General features: G+C 37.9%; 2 long non-coding RNA genes across 2 annotated transcripts; one reads left to right on the top strand and one right to left on the bottom strand.

Annotated features, from left to right (window-relative positions):
- Positions 1-10,804: 10,804 nt before the first annotated feature.
- On the bottom strand, positions 10,805-15,367 carry LOC108507694. Its single transcript, XR_001878233.1, has 3 exons — positions 15,229-15,367; positions 13,887-14,236; positions 10,805-11,034 (listed from the first exon to the last, which is right to left on the bottom strand). It is a non-coding gene; the product is annotated as an uncharacterized LOC108507694 (long non-coding RNA).
- Positions 15,368-18,872: 3,505 nt separating this feature from the next.
- Positions 18,873-23,829, top strand: LOC108507693. Its single transcript, XR_001878232.1, has 3 exons — positions 18,873-19,159; positions 22,399-22,516; positions 23,120-23,829. It is a non-coding gene; the product is annotated as an uncharacterized LOC108507693 (long non-coding RNA).
- The last annotated feature ends 1,304 nt before the right edge of the window (positions 23,830-25,133 follow it).

Raw genomic sequence — 25,133 nt, forward strand, 5'->3', positions numbered from 1 at the left:
GCAGGCAATTCCATTCATTCATTCATTTATAACTGTGTTCATAAATGAAAAGACAAACCAAAGAATAAAACCATAATGGTTACTTCTCCAGTAAAGTAGGACTTTTAAAATAAAAGCAGTACTTTTGATGCTGAACTCCTTAATAAAACACCAGAAGTTGAATGTTATTACCCTAGGATTTTTTTTTCCAAAATCTTTACTTATATGAATAAATGAGGTTAAACACAAGGTGAAAATCTTCATCAATGTACCCCATTCAAACTTAAGCTACGATGCAAACCTTATTGTGAAAAGAAACCATCTTAAATCCAAGCATTCAAGATTATTTATATGGCTGTGACACATACACCATAAATAAAAATGTGTAAGTAGAAGATAATAATCTCTCTGATGTATTCATGAAAATTTATTTGGGCCCTCTCTGTACAAGTGTTGCATTGCCAATGTAGACTAATGTATAGCTGTCTCAAAAATCATTAAATGAATCGAAATTGAACACTGGTTGCAAATTATTATTATCCCTTCTTAAACCAATTCATAATCCTGTGTCTTCATTTGTCACTTTTCTTCTGGCTTTGTAAAACATCCTGAAGATTGCAGTGCCTGTACTGTAATTCTGTGTATGTGTGTTCAATATTCCACTTAGATTTAAAAATGTAGTGAAGAATGGGCATCAGAGTCAATATACTGTATAAAAGGTGTTCTAAGTTTAATGCTTTGCTTTATTCCTAGATGTATGGACAGTACTATTTCTTTTTTATAACTCAGTCTTAAAAGACATGGAAAAAGTAATTTGATTGATTGAAATGCTGCTTTAAGTGATTATGTATAGAGCTCTCTGCCTCTTAAGAAAACATTAGTTTACACAGCAAACAGCTGTATATATGTGTGTATGTATATATACTGTCACTGCAAGAACTCTGAAAGAACTTTGTGCTGAGATTTGCAAGACTATTCATGCCATATTCAACACAAAAGTTTGCCAAACACTGTACAAAATACATATTGTAAATTATACCAAAACCAACAATGATATTTTTCCCCCCTCATAAACCAAGTATCTGTTTTTTGGAAATATTGTTACTAGTATTCATAGGACGTCAGTGCCTGAAGTTCCCAGGTGAGATTGATAGACATGTATTCCAGCCTAGAAGTGTTTACAATCTAAGTATTCCATGACAGTATTGCTATAAGAAAAAGGTTGAAATTATGTTATCACATATAGTTTAATACATTTTTTGTTTGTACAGCAAATGCCAACAGCACTTGTAGAAGAAATATGGCTATGTTATGATTCAGTGCTGTTGGGGCTAGGCAGTATCAAAGAATATGTAAATTTACAGGGAGGTAATCTTTGTAAGTACAGCCAAGTCTTAAGACAGAATGCTTCTGTGAAAAGGTTTTACTAAGATGTGGTCATTTTGTTGTGATCTCTTACTCAAAGGTTGGTTTAAATGTAATGAAATTATGGCAAGAATATATGCATCCTCTAAGTGACCCATTCGCATGGTAACAGTGGGTGTAAGTACTACTAACCTTGGTTCTCACATACCCCTTCTCAAACATGACACTCCCATGATCTGTACCAAAACCCCCTGACTTTTGTAAGATGAAACCATTATAGAAGGGAAGTGTCATCTCAAGACGAAACTGTTGGGTGCTGGCTGGACAGGCAGCTGTAAGGCCTGACCCCCTGTCTGTATCTGGTCTACTGTGACAATGCCAAGTGTGCCTGGGAAGCACACGTCATGGAAAAAGGCTCTGGATAGGCAAGATAAGGTGGCTTAATATGCAGATAGTGGCCCCATCACAGCTTCTGAGGATGGGATTTAGCTGAGTTACTGCTGTACTCTGATGTTTTCTGATGCAAAGAACAATCTTTTGGGCATTCCTAGCCAAGAATAGCCAAAAATAAGTTAGAGACTGCAGTAATTAACTGTAGAAGCCAGAAATTAGGGAAATTCAAAGACCAGAAAAAATGTTTTCAAGGCCAAATGCTACCTTCATCCTTTTTCTGATTTTGTTGAAGCAAAATTCAGGGAGAATAGATAACTGGGTTCCGGATATTTTGAGACATGGGATATTGTGTAAGGAAGCATGTATAATGCATTGCTATGGTAATGCTTGCCACTGTTGGTATCTTTTATGGAAAAAAAAATTAAATTCTGTAAAAGTGTAGTTACATAAGCAACTGCTACTTCAGTCACAAGAGCCTTCTAGTTATCTATAATGTCTTAGAACTTGTTATAGTTTCTATTTTGTGTAGCAAAGAGAGTAATTTACAGAAAGCGAGACTTTATATGGATGAAAATGCAGATTACCCTGAGCTGAGCAGGCTACTGAAGAAAGAGTCTGGTCTTTATTATGAAGCACTATACTAACAATACAATTAACTATGGTGTCTGATATCTGCTAATGTGCCAACACTAACAAGAAATTACAGTAACAGACTGGAAAGCACTTTTAATGGTATTCCTAAAGTGGAAATATTCAAAATTACTTGGGAAAGACACCTGTTCTGACATCTTTATTTGCCTTTCTCTTCTCATCCTTTATTTCTCTTTTACACTTCTTTCTACTGCTGACTACAGTCATGGCTTATCTGTTCCAGGTTCCAAACTGAGATAAGCAGCTTCCTGTCAAATAAGCCAGTGCTGCTGGACGAATTGACCTTGACATGACTGCTGTGAAGCCAAAAGCCACAAGCTCACTGCTAAGAATTGTTAGGTATGTCAGTGCTAATTTTTATCATTGATGCATTTCATAAAAATATCAGGTGGTAAAGACACACATGAGTGCAGTCCCTTAGTTCATCAAAATCTAATCCTCTTGAACCTCAATAAACATTTGGGATCAGATATAATCTAAATAAAACCTTTCCTGTACTCATATTACCTGTAGTATTAACTCCCAGTTTACAAAACATATTAGCACTGAAAATACATGCAAAATTAGGGATGGCATCCTCACAGCAGTAATACTGGCAATGACTTGGACATACTAAGTAGCAGGTGTTTGGAGGGTGCCAGTCAAGGTTTTGTCTCAATAATTACTAGCAAGAAATGGCTGTTCCTCTTTTTCTTGATCCTTGATTGCATTGGCTCAATGCATCCTCTCTTGCAGAATACACTCTATGAGGATGTGCATAATCCATGAGAATTTTCTCTTATGGATTCATCACACATAAATTTCATCAGAAGAGCAGACTTTTTTTTTCTATTTTCAATGCCACTCCAAATCATTCCAATGTGGAGAAAAACATGACCATTCATGAAGGAGCTCTGTACTCCAAGCACATCATAAAAGCTCCTTTGAGAACTAACTTCTTCTCTAAGTAATCATTGGAAGCAGGAAAATGTGAGGTAGAAAAACCTGTCCTCCCAATTTCTTTCCCCAGAGAAAACATAGGTTTTTAGGAGGGAGATGGAAGCCTGTTAGCCTAACATTCAGAATAAAGGGAATTAATTTGCACATACAGAATTGCTCTGTACAGAATATGGGGTACAAGCAATCTTGCTTTTTAAACACACTGCATGGCACTGGCAGCACTGAGGGTTGACTGGAATGCTGCTTTATGTTTTTACATGAGAGTTACCACATCAGTAAAGATTATTACAGGTAAGTCATTCCAACTGTGTTTGAAGACTGTCATGTGTGGATTACAGTGATAATATTTCCTGTTCATAGTTCAAGGCATCTCACTGGAAATGCGTATCTTTCAGTTTCCGTAAATATATTTTTAAGTGTTAAAAATTTAATGAATGAGAGCAACATGACAATCCTGCCTGATACAGCATGGGCTTACTGGATTTACTATGGTTTAAAGGTGTGGTTTCTGTAAAATGCTAACTGGTGCATTCCGATACGTGTTCTCAAACTCCAATAGCCCTCATTTCTGCCTTTGGAGGGAGCCTCTGGTTATTTGGAACTGCCTGCTCAGAGTTGGTTGATTTCATTCATCTTACAAATTACTCACTAACAAAAGATGAACGAACAATGGCACATCTAAGGACCTTCTCATTTGGAGGACCTCTTTGGCAGTGTCTCACTGCCACTGTCAGCCTGGTCTGGCATTTCACCTCACCAAGAAGAGAAGGAATCTTGACAACGGGGATCCAACTTACTGTGGAGCCGTTTTCTCTTTCCTTCTCCTGTTCTGTCACTGAACAAAGCACAGTTAGCCAGGACCTAACAGCTCCTTGGACACCTTTTAGAAGCAGTGGGTGCTGTCATGTTCACTGTTCCCTACATCAGCTTAGTTTCCCATACTTGCATATTTGATCCTTTAATTCTCACTCTTTTCATTTTTTATTTCTTTGCCAGAATAAAGAGTTCCAACCTGCTCAATTATTTTCCCAGTGAAAACCATTTTGTCCTATGTGTTTGTTCATCGTTGCCTTTCTCTGAACTTTTTTCAGATATTATCTAACATTTTCAAGATGCAAGCACCAGAACAACACACAGTGTTCCAGGTATGAGCAAACTGTGGCATTATAGACTGGCATAATTATGTTTCCTGCTTTTGTTCTTTTTAGCTTTTCTAACAAACATTTGCATTTTTGGATTTGTGCCATGCACTGAGTTGACATTTTTATGAAAACGTCTACCTGTCGCAGTTCCAAACTTTCACTTCTGAATGGTAACAGGCAACTGAGAGCTCATCACTTTATTCATACAGCCAAGAACACTTTAGCCCATGTACATCATTTCACATTTATCTACACTAAATTTCCTCTACCATTTTATTAACCCATTAATTACTCTTAAGGCCCATTTACAGTTCTGTGCAATCAGCTCTCACACATCCTACACTGAGTAAATGCATACGCTCAGCAGACTGAGCAGCACTTCACTGCTAAGATTGTTTTCCCATCAATTTTTGAGTTTGTTAAGAAGAATCAATCCCCTGCAGAATTCTACTGGTGACTTCTCTCTATTGTCACTCTGCTCACATGGTTGAAGGTTTGAGAGCGGGCATGATTATGGTGCTGGGGAATGTGGCATTCAACATGGGTCTGTAAGGGTGCTGGGGAGCTCTGTGCTCCCTCACCTTGGACTGCACGCATGAGAACCGTTCGCAGTGCTGCACTATGCTCTGTCTCTTGCACTGGGATCCTGCACCTCAGCAAGAGCTCATCAACCTGATCTGTAACTTCATCTGTGCCTGGCATGCTGGTCATGTGAGCGGCTTATTTGGCATTTCCCAGCAATGGAGGACTATGCGACTTCTGCCAAGATTCTGCATTAACTGTGGTCTTCTTGATTTTTTCCTATATGCAGTCCAGACTTATGGCCTTTGCCTATCATGTGATTTGACCCCTATGTTAAACATCTCCCTTCATGTGATAAGATATATGTAAGGAAGAATAAAGTTCAGAAGTCTAACATTGCATAGAAGGTAGAACACTAATAGTCTTTGCCAAAGGAATGCATCAGGGCATAGTAAAAGTATTTTAGAGCAAAGGAAGTTTAACAGCACATAGCCTTGTGACCCAGTAAGATGGGACCCAATACAGCAGTTCAGTAAGGAAATTATATAGATGATGAGTAGAAAAGCTGTGGAAATATGATTTGGATTGATACAGGCATCCAAAAAAAGGAGCCATGAACAATCTATTGGAAGTGAATACGTATTCCAGCAATAGTTAGCAAAACAGATAAAACCTGAACTTTTAAGTAGCTATTGGGTTTTTAATTTGGTTTGGATTTCATGGGCTTGATTTATCACCACAGTGCATTTAATTTTGCTATTTCCATATGGAAAGTGAGTATGAATGTTTCCAAGTCTGCAAGGAATTCCAAATTGTGAAAATTATCATATCTCTGAATTTGGGCTTGTACTTTTCACTGGTTTGTGTTTGGATGCCGTTTGTTCCTGTCTGGGGAGCACAGACTCCAAAAGAGTATTTTGTTTTCCACGTGCAATGAAGCAATGGAAGTATTTGTCACTGTGCCTTCGAAAAATCATAGTTACATTTGTATGGGTTAGTAGGTAATATACACTCATTAGGGATGTTAGCAAATCAAACCAAGAAATGCTTCTAAACACCTTACATGTATCCTCTCTATTTGTGTGTGGGTGTATATTGTGTGCAGGAAAACTGGGCAAACAAATCATTATGATATTATTACAATTGTAAATAATCATTCACAGCTGCAATGTCAAATAAGCAACCAAGGAATTGTACTGTGGTACAGTACCATCTAGTGGCCCAATGGAACAGGGCTTGATTGGAGACTGGTACTGCAAGTGTTCAGTATTAACTGCCAAACGCTGCATTGTTGATGCTTCATCATCATATTATTATCATCATCATCATTATCATCATCACCGTCAACATCATCATCATTATCATTGTACAGAAAGCATCCTTCTAATTTTAATAGATAGGTAACTTACTGGGCAACCTTGAAAATCTAGATAGACACCTTAGTGGCCTGGCTTGTGCATCCAGCTACTCAGACACAGCTTTTTGAACCCTGTGATTGTGATACTCAAAAAATGTATTTTGAGTTTTAAACCCAACATTCTCTTTTTGAGATTTTTTTTGGTCAATTACTATTTCACTGAGTATTTATTGCAAATAAAAGTAAGTTCTATCTCCAGAGCAAAAAGTCTAAGAGAGTTCTAAGCCATTACTTTACAAATGGTATGGGAAACAAGAAAAGGCAAATTTACTACATTCATTCAACAAGCTTGATGCTGTAACACCCTCTCATTCATCCAATACTACTGTGAGTTCACTTTGTGTAACTCAGTATTTTTAATTGTTAGAAAACCAATTGTTGTAGTTACTTAGCCAGACCATAAGCTTTGCAGCCTAAGACACGGCAGAGATAATCCAATGGTTATACGATGAAATAGTAAGAAGTTAAATAGAAACTTACATTTATAAGCATGAGATTGCTATCTTACAGAAACAATACAAGTACTTATTTTGTGACTCCTAGACTATACTGCCTTCCCTAATAATGGGGTCTTGTCCCCAGCAGTGCTGAGGTAAAGGCATGAATTTAATTTTTTTGATTGTAGTCCCTGTGCTCTTACAAAGTCTCTGAAGGAACACAAAACACATGCAAAAAATTACATAAACATTCTACTATCTAAATTACTAATGATGTTTAGAAGCGTTAGATGCCAATATACAGCTCTTCAAATAAAGGATAAAAATCTGGCTGTGGCTTAGCTCTGCACTTCTTTCTGAATAAATCCTGTTTACATGATTTGTACACATTATTTTTTATTATCTAAAGCAAAGCAGAGACTGTGTTCTTTACCATAGAACTTACAATTAGTGAAGTTTTGCCACACTTAAACTTTTTTCCCTGTCCAAAGTGTTGAATTTCAAATGTTAAAAACTGATTTATTTAAGAGCTGTAAAATACAATTCCAATAGATTCAGAAAGGTTCTACAATGGAACTGAACTATTCCAAAATTTAAACATAAGTGGGAAATCCATCAATCAGACTTCAAATACAAATTAGTTACATGTACTCTACAGTGTGTACCGCACAATCATAAACCATTTAGATGAAAATGGAAAAGCTTCATGCAAAAATCTCTTGTTGCTCACAGTGTGAAAGTAGATAGCTTGTTTTAAAACAACTGCAAAAATAGCATCTGATTGTCACAGTTTGGATGTTACTTATTCTGATAATTTATTTGACAGCCATTGTGACACAGTCTTTTCTTGGGCAAGTAACATATATGTACTATTTTAGTTCTCAATCAATAAGAGAAATAAACTGTTGCTGGAGGAGAAAACAGAAAGAAAGTCTGAGGAAAATAAATATTTCCTCTTATGACATCTGCATGATTTTCATAGGGCCAGCACCAAATGTCCAGGGATGCTTGAGAGATAAAGTAGCAAAGAAAAACCCAACCAAAACAAACCCATCAAAAAAAAATCCAAATGAACAAAAACTGCCAAAATCAAAAAGAAACCCCCCAAAACCAAAATAAGGCTGTTGAAAGCAGTACTTATTTGAGGTCTTATTCAGGCAATTACTGACCCAACCTATAATTCCATTCACTTGTCTTAATACAAATGCCCTCTTTTGAAGAGGGTATTCTGAGAAAGAAGGTACAGAGAGGACAATAAACAGAAGCATGGACAATGTTTTCTGGTCCAAAACCAGACCATATCCTTAGCATTGACTTACTGAAGTCATACAACATGGTACTTCTGTCTGGTATTTTTCTGAGTTCATTTGTCAATAAGCTGCTTGCCTGGGAAGTCCTAGGTCAAATCACAATATGCAAACCTCAGATTTACTCTATTACATTTGTGTTAAAGACCATATTTTTATTGTAGTAATCAGAAACGCTGGAGCTGTCTCAAGAGGGGATATTGGGAAAGTAGAGTGGGGTATCCTTATTAGGGCTTTCACCTTTAAATGAAAAATTGAGTGTGAATCCACACACCTTTTGCCTCTTTAGTTTTATTTTCTCTTTGTCCGAGGTACTGACTGAACATAGCAATGGCTATAGTTGGCTGATTCTTAACTAACAGGGTCATCTTAGTGTTTAGAACTGAGGGGATTTTGCTCTTCCCAGACCATCTATTCTGCAATGGTAAGACTTTGATAACTTGCCTACACATAAATATAAAAACATAGCTTTACAATTGCTATGTAATTGTGGAACTTCTATTATTATATGTAGTATCAAAGTACTCTAACTTACTGTGATGCTCCCACTAACATCATCTGGAATTTTGCCACTTACTTCAGACACGGGAAGTTCTTGTCCTTAAAGTGTCTGTGTGTCTGACATTTTTCTATCATTGAGAAAAAAATACAAAGGATTGAGAATATTTACAAATATTTAGGAAAGGGCAGTAAAGCCATCTTCCACTTTCTCCTTATACTCATCTCTTCTCATCTAGCTACTGCTATGTATTTCTAGTTACCTTTATGCTCCCTACAGTCCTGCATGGTTGTATTTATGTTTGGTACTTTCTGTCTCTGACAAGTTGCCTTGTTCATAGAGGCCCTGCAACTGTGGTTTGTAAAGTGTGTGTCTGCAGGATACACTTCGGTGGCACATCTGCTTTGCTGCCAGCTTTATTGTTTTCTTCCAAAGTGGAGTTGTCTTTTTCACGAATTGTTCCAAGCACTCAAGACTCTCATGTCCACAAAGACCATGTTGCCTCTAGTGTTTGACACAGGTGTGGCACTTAAGAAAAAACTAACATAGGTCAGTTAGGCATTACATTTTTTTCTTGAGTGTCAGCATACAATAGAAGGCTGCTGGTGCTTTTTTAACCTGGTGTCAAGATATATTTTTTCTTCCGGGACACTGGTGTTGAAGTAAATCGTGTGCTATTGCACACCAGTTTGTCTTTTCATTGAGTTTTCTCTTTCCAATACAGGTGACTATTCCCTTCTTGCTGCATGAGTTCTGGAGCTACACTAACTTCTACACTTCACACTGATACACCCCAGAGAGAGTATAGCTTCAGCATCTTTTTTTTTTCTTCTTCTGGGTTGTATGCAGAACTGATGTTCCATATGCTTTTTGTCAGGTGGAATGTATGTAACCATCTTATAGTGAGACTACTTGGCCCTGCAAATACTGATAGTGACATCTTTTATATCTGGTTGAGGTTTTTTGAACTCTCAAGCATTTCCAGCATAGGCTGACCTCAGGAAAGCTTTCCTACTTGGCTACTACTTCCCTAATGTGATTCTTTAGCTGCAGGCACTTCTTAATTGGTTTGGTTTTGTAAGTGAATTGCCTTGCAAAGTTAGAGGACCAGTGCTACAAAATTAATCTGTTTAAATCCAAATGGCACATATTCAGATTATGAATGACTACAAGTCTCCTGGAAGTCCGGTGAATATCTGTGCAGAAAGGAGTTCTGACTGGGATTTCATTAGCTGTGTGTATATCTGCCCATACTATATTGTATCAAGTGTCTTCATACTCTATTACCATTTCATGTTTCACAGCTACTCAAGGTGAACCGAACCTCTTACAACCACAATTTTTTCAATCCCTTCACAGTCATTAATTTTTACTACATTTCTAAAAACTAGTGTAATCCAGACCATAGCCGAAATGTAACAAAATTAACCTAGACATGCAAAGGTATTAAAGCCTCCAGAATCTACTGTTTATATGTTACTGACACACCAAAACAGCAGGACAGCTTTTAACTGCTTTTAAGCATTTTTCTCAGAATGGCTTAGATGAACACGTGTAAATTACCTACAGTATTTCTAATAGCTAATGAGCTATTGAGAACAGTAGCCCATTCTTAGCTAGATTCCTTATTGAATTTGGCAAAGAATGACTCCAAACACACAACTGCAAATGCCTGAACTGAATAATATCTACATAAAATGTAGCATTTTAGGACTTTCCAAGGTTTTATTTGTCCTCTCTTTAGGTGTAAATCTCTGAAGCGGGGACTTAAATCCCAGTATCCCAGAATGTATCAGGTTACATGCCGTTCTTACATAGGTCTTTCTCTGTTTCTATTCCTCTTAAAATAAATGAAAATAACAGTAACTGTGATATTAACTTAGGTTGTCTCTCACACTCCAAGAAAATTCAGAAGTAAAATGTACTTATCGTATGTACTTGAACACTGAAAACTAGCAGTGTCATCAATGCATTACATCACTAATGAATATCTGTAGTAAAGACCAGAGGTGACCCCCAACATAAATCAGCATCCAAAAATCAACATCAAAAATGTTTGTTATAAAAGTAGAATTGTAGTTTACAAATGCCAAGTCAAATCAGATGCAAATGAAACACTTTTTGAAAGCATCAGTGGTGTACTTCACTTACATAGAACTTAATCATGAGAAATAATAATAATAATAATAATATATATATTGGGATCATAAAAGACATCATGACAGTGATAATTTTAACCTGTATTTGTTGAATGATTGATTCAGTTGTTCCTCAGCAGAAAGGCTTCCTTCTTGGTTGCTCATCTGACAGGTTTCATGAAGCTCCATCCCTGCAACAGTTCTCAGTTTTGTTTGCTCTGGTAACACTGGGAAATTCATGTAGTCTGGATAATAATAAAAAAAAAATTCTCTGCTGCATTATTCAGAATAACATCTACAGTTTGATGTAATTCTGTCTGTGATGTTGCGCTTGGATAAGTGGCTGTTTTAGGTAAACTTTTGACTTTTTGTATATAAGGTTATTTCCCTATTCATATTTACAATAGACTTGAGATGTACAGGTCAGACAATTTATAGGTATTTTGGAAAAAACCTGCAATTCTTACTCAATATAAAATTCTGCCTGGCCAATGAAGAACTGACTTCCTACTGAATCATATGGGCAAGTAGTAACCAAATGTTTCATCCATGAAATCATTAGGAGCTTTGCTTTATACTATAATGAAAACTGTAAGTAGAAGAATGAAGTCACTAGTGCCTTGAGGCATAAATGCAGCTATAACACCCCTTAAATTACTGTAGGTGTAATTCTTTGAAATAATGAGATGAAAGAGTTCACAGTGGTGTTAAAACAGTTACATGCAAGCAACAGTACATCCTTCACTGGACACATTTCACTAGCACAGTTCACAGTTTTTGCAGTGAGCTACATCAGCCCAGAGACTGAGTGACCTCTTGGAATCCTGCCACGTTTCCAGCACCTGTCAAATGGTTCTTTCTGTAGGGCATGCAGACAATGGAAACACATTAAAATAACCATATCTGCCAACAGAGGCAGGTCCAGAGAACAAAAATTGGCCCCCACTGTACATGCAGCTGATCAATAACGAGGATTGATTCTATTCTGTGTGCTCAGTCAGCCTGCCATAAAGAGTGTCTTTAACAAGTACAGTGGACAGGATGGCATAACTGCTCGATTAGCTGGGGTGTTGATGCCACATAGCACAGCCATAGCAATTTCTCATCATGCATCTAGACTTCATGCCTTCCATTTGAGTCCTTTGTCCTATCAGTCAGCTATTACAGGGTAGAGAGGAAAATTTTTTTAATGGAAACAATGAACAATGCTCTTTTTCATCATATCTTTCTGTGTACCTTGTAACACAGTTTATCAAAATCAATCTATAAAAATCCACAATGCCAGACACATAATGCATTTTAATTGAATCTGCAACATATGCATGCATGAATTTATACAGATTTGCATGAATTAATGTGAATATATAGCATGTGGTTTTTTTGCCTACTATCCAGGAGATTATTATTAGCAATAACAGATTCTAAAACTAGCTTTGCACATTTGATAAATGCCACTGGGGGAGGGGAAGGAGGAAAGAGTGTAACAGTGGCTGAGTTAAGGCAGCCTAAGGCATTTTTCTGCCTACACAAGGCACAGACAGACAGAATGGATTGGGGACACTGCTCCAACAGTATCTTTTACTCTTTTGGAAATGTGCGGCATTGGCTTTCTCCTTTTTTCTCTGCATCTACTATGATGTTGTCAGGGAGACAGAGTCCTTGACTTACACCCAACTGCTGAGGCCATCACCCTTTATAACTATACCCCAAACCTTGTACCCACTGGAAGATCTAAATCTGTTCTGTGACAGGCCCCTGCACGATATGTTTAGGTGGTATAGAATAAAAATCTCCTTCTCTGTCTCTTCAGTTAACTCAGAGGAAGCCCAAACTTCATTTCATAACGTGTATTACAAAAGAGCTGGCTTTATAATGTATTTATAACCCATTGTATTTATATTTGTATGCTTTTTTAAAAAAATTATGGCATAAAGAGGCCCTGGGTAGCCTTTTCATAACATGGTTGTCTGTGAAGTATATTTTATATTTATTAAAATCCCCAACATTTGTAAATCTCCTTTGATTTTCTTGTAACTGACATAAAACCTTACCGTAAATTGATCTCAAAAAGATACATTAAATGGGCATCTTTCATAATTGAATTAGGGTAATATATCTGTTGCCTTCTCAAGTAATTAGATCTCTAATTGTCAATTTTAAAAGTAATCAGGTTCTCAAGAGAGAACACAATCTACAGCTATTTTAAAGGTCAGAATAGTTTTAGATTTCAATTTTATATATTTATTAAAATTCTTACAGTACTCAGACTTACTTTTTTATTTATAAATAGTTGTAATATTAAGGTGTTTAAACCTCATTCTGAATTGATGGGTAAAAGATATGACTATTTTAATTAAATTCTAAAAGGACATTCTGTATATAACCTTTGAGCACAACCCTGAAGTCATTGTTGAGAAAAACTCTAGCTGACTTGATAGACTGAAATTTAGAATATAACAGACATAAAAAATAAAAATAGGTCAGTAAGATATAATTGTAAACACTCTGCACATATTTTTTCACATTATCTTTTCTAATATCTGGGAAAACATTGTTCCGCAAATAAGTACGAATAGTGCCTGATTTCTAAATAACATTTTGGTTAAATTCAATGGCATTGTTGACATTTATTAATAATATCTTTTTTCATGCAGCTGCTTACAGATAGATATAGTAAATAATGTGACTTACAAGAAAAATGTGAAATGAGTCACTTACTTGGGCACTATACCTACAGAACTTCTCAATCTATTTTTAAATATTTTAGAAAAGGAAAGGGAACTAAATGATCAGTTACATTTCTGAGCTAAGTGTTATCAGTAATACTTAGAAATCCTATCCTGACTTTTATTTATTAGTAGCAGCAATTTGAATATGCAGCATTTTGTTAGCAGTTTAAATATTCAAAGTATAACAATAAAAGATATTTAATATTTTTTTCTTAATAGCAAAGAACTATCAAGACAGCAAATACTCTCTCCGATTTAGTGCAAGAGAGAAAGTAAACACTAATTATAGCAAATAACTATTAGTGTCAAAGGATTCCAAGACATTGCCAATATACACTTAAGCATTTCAGAGCAGACAGTGACCTTACCTTCATAGCCAAGGAGAAAGCATGTCAGCAAGTTAGGACTGACCTCCTCCAAAATGGAACAAAAGGCAGAGAAAGCACCTGGGCCTTTTAGAGAGAGTTTATCTAAAAAATATTCAGTTCTCTTCCTGTAGCTCTCCTGGGACCAAATGTCTTTGCATTCCTCCAAGGAAAAGACTCTCTTGTAAACCAAATATGACAGCACTTTTTTCACATCCAGCTCTTCCAGTATTTTCTCTCTCTGATTGCTTGGGATTTCAGAAAGCCACTTACTCCTGTTTTCATTTTCTCTTTTGGTAGATTTCGCACAGTTATAAAACCAAGATTTGGCTGTTCTTCCAAACATTTTGATACTTAAAGAGAAAACAGAGAATTCTACTTCTGCATTTATCGTGCCGTATTCAGTATGCAAAATAAACATAATGTGGATGGCTAGAATGCAAATACATACTGATGTCTGTAATTATTGTAATTCCAGTGGAATAAAGAAGGCCTACATACAAATTATAAAGAAATCTAGCTCAATGCCTGCAGCCTCCTAAGAGGATTACATTACACTAATTAGCCCTTTACAACTGTTAACAGCTTCTGAACCGTAATGATGAGACTGAGAATTGCTTAGTTACTGTTACTTTTTAATTCTGTAACTGATCTTCAAAGATATGCCTTTGCAAAAAATAATTCATTCTAGAAGACAGCTGGCAAACTGAAATCAAACTGAAATAATCTGTACAAGCTGGTACAGGACATAACCTAAAGCTTCTTTTGTACACTTTAATTTTATATTCCTCAGAGGCCATACCCAAACCACAGTACAAATGCCCTCCACTTCTCATTCTTTCATAAAATATTAGCTTTAATATGCAATGGAATTACACATTCAGAAAGCAAGTTTCTATAAATACTTAGTAAACCTTTATGCAAAAGGTAAAAAAAAAAAGGTTTCAGAATAAGACCCTTTTTTGTGAAGATAAATACATAACTGTTAAGAATAACATTTCTGCATGTTTAGATCTTTATGTTGTTTCCAAGCAAAGTAAACCATGTAGTGTCCATTCCACAAGCCAGGTTGACAGTGAAGATTACTGCAATCCCAGTGGAGGTGTTCTGCCACTGATAATCATTCATTGGGGATCACACATTACATAACCTCCCTTATGCAAATGCTCCTTAATACCTGGACTTCTCGGTCTTGTTTTTATACTTTCTGTCAACATAAATTCCCTATGTAGAAAAGGTATGAGTGCTTCCTGCCTCCTCCTGCTGTTTCTTGAACTATTTTTTCTAGTTCCATTACTTCCAACATCATGATAGTGCATCCATGGCCTTACCCTTGTGGCCTTACCTGCACTTTTCTTAAGAGTGGTTTATTGGTTGTGCAGCAAACAAAACCATTTTGCCAAGCTCTTCGGCAAAAAAGTTTTATGATATTTTTTGTCCTGATGATCTGAAGATGCGACCACTGTATCCTCCTGTCAGGCTTCTTCTACTTCTGAAATTTCAATTATTCATCAGTCAGCATTAAAGTTGACCACTGTCCATGTAAGAATTCAGGAATTTTTTAAAATTAATAATATGACCATCCAAACAATTAACTAGCCAGGCTTCACAGAATTGTTTAGCAGCATTGCCTGTCACCCTGTGGTTGTTTGCAGATACAGCAAGCCTCATATGTTACACATCATCTGGAGTAAGGAAGAGTGGAATTATGTGTTATTTGAAGCTGTATTAATGGTCCTAGTTTAGGGTGTTATGGCTTATTAACCATAGCAGTGAGATTCTCATACTTCTGTAATCATCTTGCATCTACTCAGGTAGAGCTACCATGCATTCCATGGCATCACACACCACACCAAAGATGACCCGCGGGGGGAAGGGAGGTGGTAAAAGGCACATTCTATCCCAACCATGAGCCAGGTAGTACAGCTAAACAAGGGTCATTGCAGTAGGCAACTTATCTGGCACATCTTCTATGCAGCCTTTGAAAGTAAGGGCTCCCTTATATACTGGCTCTTAAAATTCCCTCTAGTTTTTCAACCTTCATAGAGGTAGTACAATTTTTTTTCTCTTCAAATTGTTTCTCTCTCAGAAGTTCTACTACTACTAATACAACAATATCTCAGGAGGTAAAAGATCCTGATAAAGCCTGGCACTCCACATATGCTAGACAGCATCCTATGACTCAGCCTTCTCAGCCTCTACAACTTCTGATGGCAAGTTTTTCTATTACTTCACTAAAAGCTAGAGCAAGCGCAAAGTTACAGGTTTTGGGTTCATAAGGCAGTGCCCAAAGATGAAATAAAGGCGGATGTAACCTGCATACATTTTTCAGAGTTTAATTTTTAAAAAAACAAATCTGTGTTTATTTTATTGTGCTGATAACACTGGTTGTAATCAATATCCTAAACAGAATAATAAATTCTACACAGTAGTGAATTTGGAAGTTAAAAAAAGCAGGTAACCTGCCAAATTAACAATGAAATTTATTTTTAACAGAAGCTATAGGTTATGTCTTATTTTTACATATGTCCATAATGGTTCTGACCATGACAGTCTATCCTTGAAGATGCATGACCTTGTTATAGTCAATGATGGACAAAAGTGTCAGCAAGTTGCATCACTTCAGAAAAGGAAGGAAGAATTGGTGCAAATGAAAAATGTATATAGGTATCAATTTGCTGAGGTACATTCTCAATATACCTTAAAAAATAAAACTAATTTAAAACCATCATTAAAAGGTTTAGCTGGGGTAGAATGACAAGCAGGATTAACTACAGAGCCATTAGACAATTCTGGGGATTCATGGGAGAAAAACCAGTACTCTGCATTGAAAATGCAAAGAAAGGTTAGTATAATACGAACTGGTTAATATAGGCTGAGAACAGTACTACACACAGCAGTTATCCAGGGTAATGACAGTTTGAAATTTGTGAGTATATAGTATATAGGAGTGTCTTTGGACTTATGCACTGAATAACTTACTTTTTTTTCCTAAAGGACTACAATGTTTTGAGTCAGAAATGTCCCCATTAGTTTTGTTGGTAAAAGAATATATCCCTTTAATCTCAAATATCTTCTTAAGAAGTTTTAAAATCATATAGAATGCGTGGTATCATAGGAAATGCAGCAAAGTGTGGATAATAACAAAATTTGCCTCTCTTCCTTCTCACATACTGTGTAGTTATTTCCAGTAATGTACACAGGAGAATAAAATGCTAAAATTCTGATATGGTAAATGTCAGAGTTCTAATAAAAATCCACAGCTTTCAAAATCTGATTACTAGCTAAAGGCAAAAAATTTGAAAGTGTGTTGAGAAACTGAATACAGAGAAATGGGTGTAAAGTACAATCAAAGGAGGAAACCATAGAAATTGAAGATGCCAAAGAAGTAATTGAGACAAAATGATACATAGAAATGCATGGTGGAAATAAAGGATTTGTGATGGAGAACTACTTTTTTCTCAGGGTCAGGGAACTGGTATTTAACTGAAATGACCTGTAAATGATTCAGTGCAGACTGTTGGACTATGCAATAGAAGTTGTACAATCCTCCCAAGCTCTGAGTCCTAATGCCTGGCAACTCAAACCTCTTCAAATTATTTACCTGAGTGCCTAGTTCTGCAATTTGTACAAAGATGCTGGTTAGTTTTGGTCAGCCTAATTTCATAAGAAATGGTGTTAACCAGGAAGCATCCACTACAAGTAAGATGTGGCAGTGTTTATTTGACATTGAGGTCAAATAAGGATGCAATCTGATCAACACTTTTTGACATTGACATTGTTTCATAATGAGAATAGTGAAGGGGGGTGCAGCACGTGTTTTTTCCCCTCCCTATTACAAACCACTTGTGCCTGCCATGTGCTCCGCAAAATGGCATGATGAGGATTTTGAGAATTAGTGATGTGATTCTTCACTGCAGCCTCAGAATATTCAGCTTCTTGTTTATGAGAGTTACAGAAAAAAGTTTTTCAAAGAGCATTTTTAGATAAACTGAAGTGGGACTTCAACATGAGCTGTCCAGAGAAGGGCAATGCAGCTGGTGAAGGGTCTGGGGCACAACTCTGATGAGGAGCGGCTGAAGGAGCTGGGGGGCTCAGCCTGGAGAAACGGAGGCTCAGGGGAACTTTACTGCTTTCATCAACTCCCTGACAGGAGAGTGGAGCCAGGTGGGGGTCGGGCTCTGCTCCCAGGGAACGTGGGACAGAACAAGACGACAGTCTTAAGCTGTGCTAGGGGAGGTTTAGGTTGGACGTTAGGAAGAATTTCTTCTCAGGAAGGGTGATCAGACATTGGAATGGGCTGCCCGGGGAGGTGGTGGAGTCATCGTCCCTGGAAGATGTTTAAAGAAACACTGGACATGGCACTGAGTGCCAAGACCTGGTTGACAAGGTGGTGTTCGGTCATAGGTTGGACTCGATGATCTCAAAGGTCTTTTCCAACCTAACTGATTTCGTAGATATCGACATTTTCCAATTGCTCACCGGCCTCGGAGCCAGGCGAGTGGGTGCGTTTATTAATTAACGCCACAGCAGCGAGAGCTACAAAGAAGTATTCACTCAATTAGAAGAACTAGTGATGACAACAGCTTCACCCCCGCACGGCTCCGGGCCCAGGCGGGTCACGGCGGCGGGCGGAGCGGTAGGGCCGGGCCCGGGGCCAGAGAGGCCCGGGGCGCAAGTGGCGATCGCCGAGGCGGCATCGCTGCGGGTGTCGCGGGAGCTGCGCTGGCTGGCGGCCGAAGTCGAGTGGCGTAAAGAGCCGCAGGAGCCGCGCTGCCCCGGCAGCGCCATCCCCGAGCGGCAGCGGCTGCGGGCCGAGAACGACAGGCTGCGCTACCGCCTCCTGCTCCTGCGCCCCGGCTCGGCGGCCGAGCGGGCCCGGGCGGCGCCGGTGCAGGCCGGGGCCGCTCGGAGGGGGGGGCGAGCAGTGGACTACGGGCTGGCCGGGCCTCTGCGGGGAGAGACGGGACAGGGACACTCACGGCGCCGAACCGCCCGTCCCCAGCCCGCGGGGGTCGCGGTGCTCCGCGGGTGGGAGCCGGCCGCGGTGTCTGCCCGCAGCACTGAGCAGTGGACCTGCCTTTGCGCGTGCATCGTAGAATCAGAGAATGGCTTGAGTTGAGAAAGACCCTAAAGATCAGTCCTGTTGTTCCAACTCCCTGCCCTGGGCAGCAACACCTTCCACCAGACCAGGTTGCTCAGAGCCCCATCTGACCCGGCCTTGAACGCAGCCAGGGATGTGGCATCCACAGTTTCTCTGGGTGAACCTGTGCCAGGTATGACACCACTGAAAGTTGTCACTGTTCAGTGTGCCAGTGTGATCTCCCACGGTTTCGCTGGGGAGATTTTGCCGGTGATAGTTGTAGTAGTGCCACGGAGCAGTTTTGCTGTGTCTGCAGAACATCAAAAAGATGCAGTTTAGATGGGTCATAAGTGCTAAGGACATAACTTATTCCCCTGTAATTACCTTTTTAGCCCAATATTGTACTGGTCTGGTTTGTTTCAACGATTGCTGGGAAAAATCTTAAAGGCATAGTAGGGGTATACTTTGTATTATCACTGCTTTCAGAAAGTCTCCAGTGCAAGTCCAATTGATGCAGTGAATCAAAATAAAAGAGGAAAAGAAAAAAGAAGGTAAATCTGTGAACCAACATCAGAATGATGTAAATGGTTATTTTAGGGTACATAATAATAGAAGAAGTGGTGTTTGATCAGGTTCAGAAATACTTTGTGTATTTTGAAATCCCAGCTTTTGGGGAAAAGGTTTGCTATAGCAGAGAGAAAAAAATATTATTTAAGAGCTTCACCTTGTGTTAGTAGGGTTACTTACACATTCTTAGATCTCTACTTTTTATGTAAGAAAAGGATTGGGGTTATTTGGAAATAAAGGTCATAATTCTGTGGTGCCTAAAGAGAGTGAAGGTTCATGAGCAGTTAAACAGCGTGATGGCTGAAAGGATGTTGGCAGCACTAGCTGTATTACAATAGAGCTTAATAACTAGAGTAACCTTCACGTGAACTATCTTGTTTGAATCTGATGTTTTGAATGGACTGGCAGAAATGAGGGCTCACTGGAGTGATCCAGATTTCTCTAGGACATCTGCCAAATGCAAATTCTGGGGCAGGAATATAGGCTGCTTTCTGAGGTCAAACTTGCAAAGCCATTTAGGCCCAGATTGATGAAAGTGCATGGCAAATTGGAAAGCTACTATAAAGTAGTCAGAAGGTTGGATGGGACTATCCTTTGTGTAATTATGTAAAAATGGTTTACTGCCTTTTGGTATAAATTCTAGTACAGTGAAATCTGGTCAAAGTTGGGACCTCTGGGGATGCACCAACGGTGTGAATCCTTTTATTCTATTTCTCTCACAAATATGTATGTGCATAATCTAATTTATTTGTTACAGCTACAGTGTGCGCCAACCTTCACAGAAGACACACTGAAGCTTTATGAAGCACTGAAAAAAGAACATGAGGCTTTGCTAGGTTACAGAGAAGCCAACCAGAGCAAATCTATCAAAATTACTCTGACAGATGGGAAAATGGCTGAAGGGGAATCTTGTGGGGAAAAACACACCATTTCAGTTAGCTGTAGGACTTTGGTAACCTGCAGATTCAAGGAGTTGTACTTTTGCAGAGATAAAACTGTTACTATCATTTGTCTCTTACTTTGTTGTGTAACATATATGTCATGGTCAGTGGATGATGACTCTTACATTGGTTCATTTGGAAAGCATTGAACCTTCAGCTTAATGCATAATAAACAGCTGGTTGAGGTGATGCTTGAGGTTCTGTGCTAGGATCATAATGCTTGCTTCCAATTAAAAAGTAAATCAGTCAGACTGCTAGGAATTAATAGAGACATTGGAAGTTTTGTGAGTTACCAGATACAGTAGAACTTATTGTAAGAAACAGTCTTTCCTCCAGATCCCCGGCACTGAAAACCATTAAATGAAACTTCTCAAGACCTTAAGGTTCTTTACCTTTAAAGTGGAAAAGTGTTTAAGACCACCACAGAAACAAAAATTTAAGGTATTCAGGTGCTACGAGATGTGGCTGTGGTCTCATGGGGTTTAGAAACCTAAGGTCTTTTACAAGTCTGAACCTAAATATTCAGGTCTCTTGTCATCTGTTCTGGTTTTTTAGTCAAGTGTTGGCTTCAAATGCTGTCATAGCCAAAGCGGATGGTGAACTGTGGGACCTGTATTGTCCACTGGAGGGAGATTGTACTCTGAAGCTGCTGACCTTTGATAATGAAGAAGCAAAAGCTGTGAGTAAACACTCTCTGGTTTCTGCTTGATTAGAAGAACTAATGACATAAAATTGATTGCAGCATTAGGTTTTAAAATCTTGACATAAAAAAAAACCCACACAAAACTATTCAAGTAATGTATTTCCCATGATTCAGCAAAGAAGGTGAGATACTAAGTGCCTATTATCTGAGAGTAAATAAAATCTTAGGGTTCTTTTCATCTTTCTCTTTTACATAAACAGGTTATTTCTCAAATGAGATCATACAGAACACCTTGATTTGTATGCTAACTTGAAATAGTTTGATGTCTTCTAAGATATGTTCTGTGGTTTGACAGTGCATTTGAAGATCAGACAGTGAAAGCAAAGTAAGGCTGTCTTGCTGTTTTCTAAAAATTGTCCAACATTAGATTTGAATCATAAATAAAGTCTACACCTCCTTTTACTGGCACTGTTTATTAGAACCTTAAGCAGTCATATCTTAGTCAATTAAACTATGAATATACTTAGCAACACACCCAAGATTTTTTATTTTTTAATGAGATTCAGTCTGAAGCTTATGTTTATGTATTAGAATTAGACTTCAATTTTGTCAAAGAATTATTCATGTGATTAAGCTTGTTTGAGGTATTTCAGAAGCCTGTAAAGGCTTTATCTTGTAGCGGTGGCTCTGAATTAGTCCAAATTAACAGGAACTTAGAACATGAGACTGGTATTGATCTACTGGGTTGCTGGCTCCCCTCTGCTGACATTTCAGGTAATGTACTTTACAGACCTATTAATAAAGGTACTGAATGTGAACAGTGGAAACTTAATTGGCTACATTGTTTTAGATCTGATTAGTGTTGCATAGACTTTTGACTGACTGGAAACTAACTTATAAATTAACAAAGTACAGTAAGTACTAAGTTGATGGAATAGCGCACAGGTATAATCATCACCTTTCAGACTACAGTATGGTGGGCTTTTAGTGCTACATCTGCCATTGTATTAATCATTTAGAGTACTTCAAAGTGAGAACAGAAAATTGTTTTACTTCTCTTAAAATTTAAAAAACATTGGTTCCAGTCTACTTCCCATCTGCAGATATACTTATGGTTTGATTTTTTTCCTTTTTAGTTACACAATGCCACTGACCCCATGGCTTGCTCACAACAACACATTTTACAGTTTCCAATTAGACCACTAGAAAGTGGTTATTTCAAAAAATGGAAATATCAAAATAATTAATTTATATTTCTTTTGCCTGCGTCTTTTTGTTTAGAGGTGTATCTAGTACTGAACTCCCACTACTAGAGAACTGCTGTAAAAATATCATAAAAGAGAAACAGGCTTTTGAAAGGCTGGAAGTCAACAAGGAGACCCTGTTAGACATGTTTAAGGTAAATCTTTTGAGTAGCTGTGGTTGTGGTACAATGATCTTTTAAAATGTAACTTTTATAAAATGCTGCATGTGACTGAGTCATCAGAACTGTACCTGTCTAGTAAAACAAAGAAAAAGAATACCATCCCTTTCCCCCTCTGTTTCCTCTCAAGTGTTCAGAATGTTTTCAGGCACTAATAAAAACAATTTTGTATTACACAAAAATACCTCAGGCTCAATGAGATGAATAAGTACACAAAAGGCACTCATTCCTTCTGGCTCACTTGCAGAGACAGGTCAAAAAAGACTTTTGCTATAGCCCCCTGTTTTATACAGTGAATATTGCCAGTCTCACTATGCTGTGTAATTGCCTTTTGCAATGCTTTGAGGTGTTCAGGTGGTAATCACCATCCTCAACACACCCTCAGGGGATTTAAGATGTTTTTGTCTCTTTCCTCTCTTGTTTTGCAACTCTTCTGAAGGATGTTGAACTGCTGAGTACAAACTTTTAACTTAGTTGTGTCTTTTACTGATGCTCTTGCATTATTAATACATAATTTAAAAAGAGAATTTTGTTAGCCATTTTATCAATGTTTCTGACTTTTCATGTTTCCACACACAGTATAACAACTTTTAACTGTCATATCCCTAATGAGAAGGTGAAGACACCAACTACCACAATATACAGGTAAAGAAATATGCTTCTAAGATATTTTATTTTTATAGTTAGTTTATTTAAATTGAGACAGGAATAAATTGGGTTTTTGTTTTAGGTTTTTTTTATTTTTATTCTAACTTCCAAATTCTTGTGTGGTTGGGACTTAGGTTTGCAATTAATATTGCTACTTTTGTAAAACGAGGTATTTTCTTTCTCTACTGGGACAGATTAGGTCTCAATTTGTGGACAAATGGCAAATCCAGTTTTTATTCATTCCCTCTCATTTCAGTAAACTGATTAAAATAAGTTACCACCCCAGACATTGGATTGGTGCATAGTGGGTAACACTAACTCTCAGCTTATTGGGGGGTGAGGAACCTGCTTATTTAGTTGCTCATTCCAATCAGTTGGTTGGAAAATAGCAAAACCATTTTTCTGTTTGATATGCATAGTTTGAAATTTCCTGGCCAGCTTTAACAAAGTTCACATATGGAACTATATGAGTTGGTGAGTGTGTTATGATGGTCTTGATAATAGATCAGCTGTGCTGAGCATTTACTGAGAGAATATTTCACTTCAGGTAGAAGGCACAGTTACATTTATGGAGCACTGAATGTGCTGCACATTGCATATTCATATTTAGTACCGTGTCAAGCACGGTGGAATGTGTCAAGCACGAACCTGTGCACCATTGCAGATCTGCCATTTTACCTGTGCACCATTAGTGACTGTATTGAGAAAATGGTGGACTATTTGGAAATGAACACTTTTTTTCTTTTGGCATATAGATGTGGTCCACTGATTAATCTCTGCAGGGTGAGACACATTGGAAAATTAAGGCCCTTAAAATAGTTAGGGTAAATTGAAATTAACTGTGCATTGAAATTGAAGTGAACAATGGTACAGTTGATTTATTTGTGTATTTATTTCTCCTGAGCTGATTATGCTAGGGTTCTTTGTATTGTCTTCTTTGTTTACTCTGAAAATAGTCCTTCATTTCTTTCTGAACTCCCATTTTACAAGTAGAACTGCAGACTTTAATCATTCATCTGCGTCCAAGGTTTACTGATTCTTGACTATCACAATAGTACATCAGTGAAAGTTAACAGCATCTTTTTCTGTCAGAGTATTAGTGTACTAACATGCATGTTTAGACTGATGAAGAGCACAGCAAGAACACTGTAGCTAGTAGTGACTAGATTAGCTATGGAACCAATTGTCCCATGCCCAGTAGAGAAGTGCAGTGCCTAAGCCCATGTGGCAGTGCTGTTCCAGGACCTCTGACCAGCACTGCACCTCATAGTACGAGTGTCCTGGTTTGAGACTGTACTCGCTGTCACATCTGCGTGTGTGTGCGTGGGGGTGCACGCTCTGTTCTGCAGCAAATGAACATCCAAGTGTTTATTGGGTCACAATATACTACTTTGACCTTGTCAGATGGTATCTTTCAGGTACAGGAGGTAAAATGGCAGATCTGCAAGTGCTGCTGTTAAAAGATGGTATTGCTGACAGGAAAGGCAGAGACAGGGTTTGCAGAGGCCTTTGTTTTTGTGGTATAGTTTAAGTTACTCACAGATGCCAATTTTGGTAACCATAATACCAATACCTCATTGGAATGTTCATCATAGTTGCTTTTGCTGGCTTCCTAACTGAAGTATGTGGAACTCTGAATTCCAGGGATTATGTGTTAGATTGTCAAAACAACTAAGAATTAACTGTGAGAGTTAGGTTTGTTGTGTCTTTCGTGTTTCTCTACTGCAGTATGTTTTGAATGTGCTTTGAACTGCTTTTCTAGCTGCTATAATATGAAGTAATAAAACATGCCATGATGTGAGTTGAAACAAGGTACCTAAGTAGAATAAAAATATTACTTGGCCAGTCACTTTTTTTGTTTGTCTTCTGTATTAGTATGCTGACTAAAAGGCACTGCAAGTATCTTTGTTATAAACAAATGCTCAAAGACTGCATATAAATCTCT

The sequence above is a fragment of the Lepidothrix coronata genome, unplaced genomic scaffold (assembly GCF_001604755.1).
Source record: "Lepidothrix coronata isolate B3197 unplaced genomic scaffold, Lepidothrix_coronata-1.0 Scaffold266, whole genome shotgun sequence".
In the NCBI taxonomy this organism is placed as follows: Eukaryota; Metazoa; Chordata; class Aves; order Passeriformes; family Pipridae; genus Lepidothrix; species Lepidothrix coronata.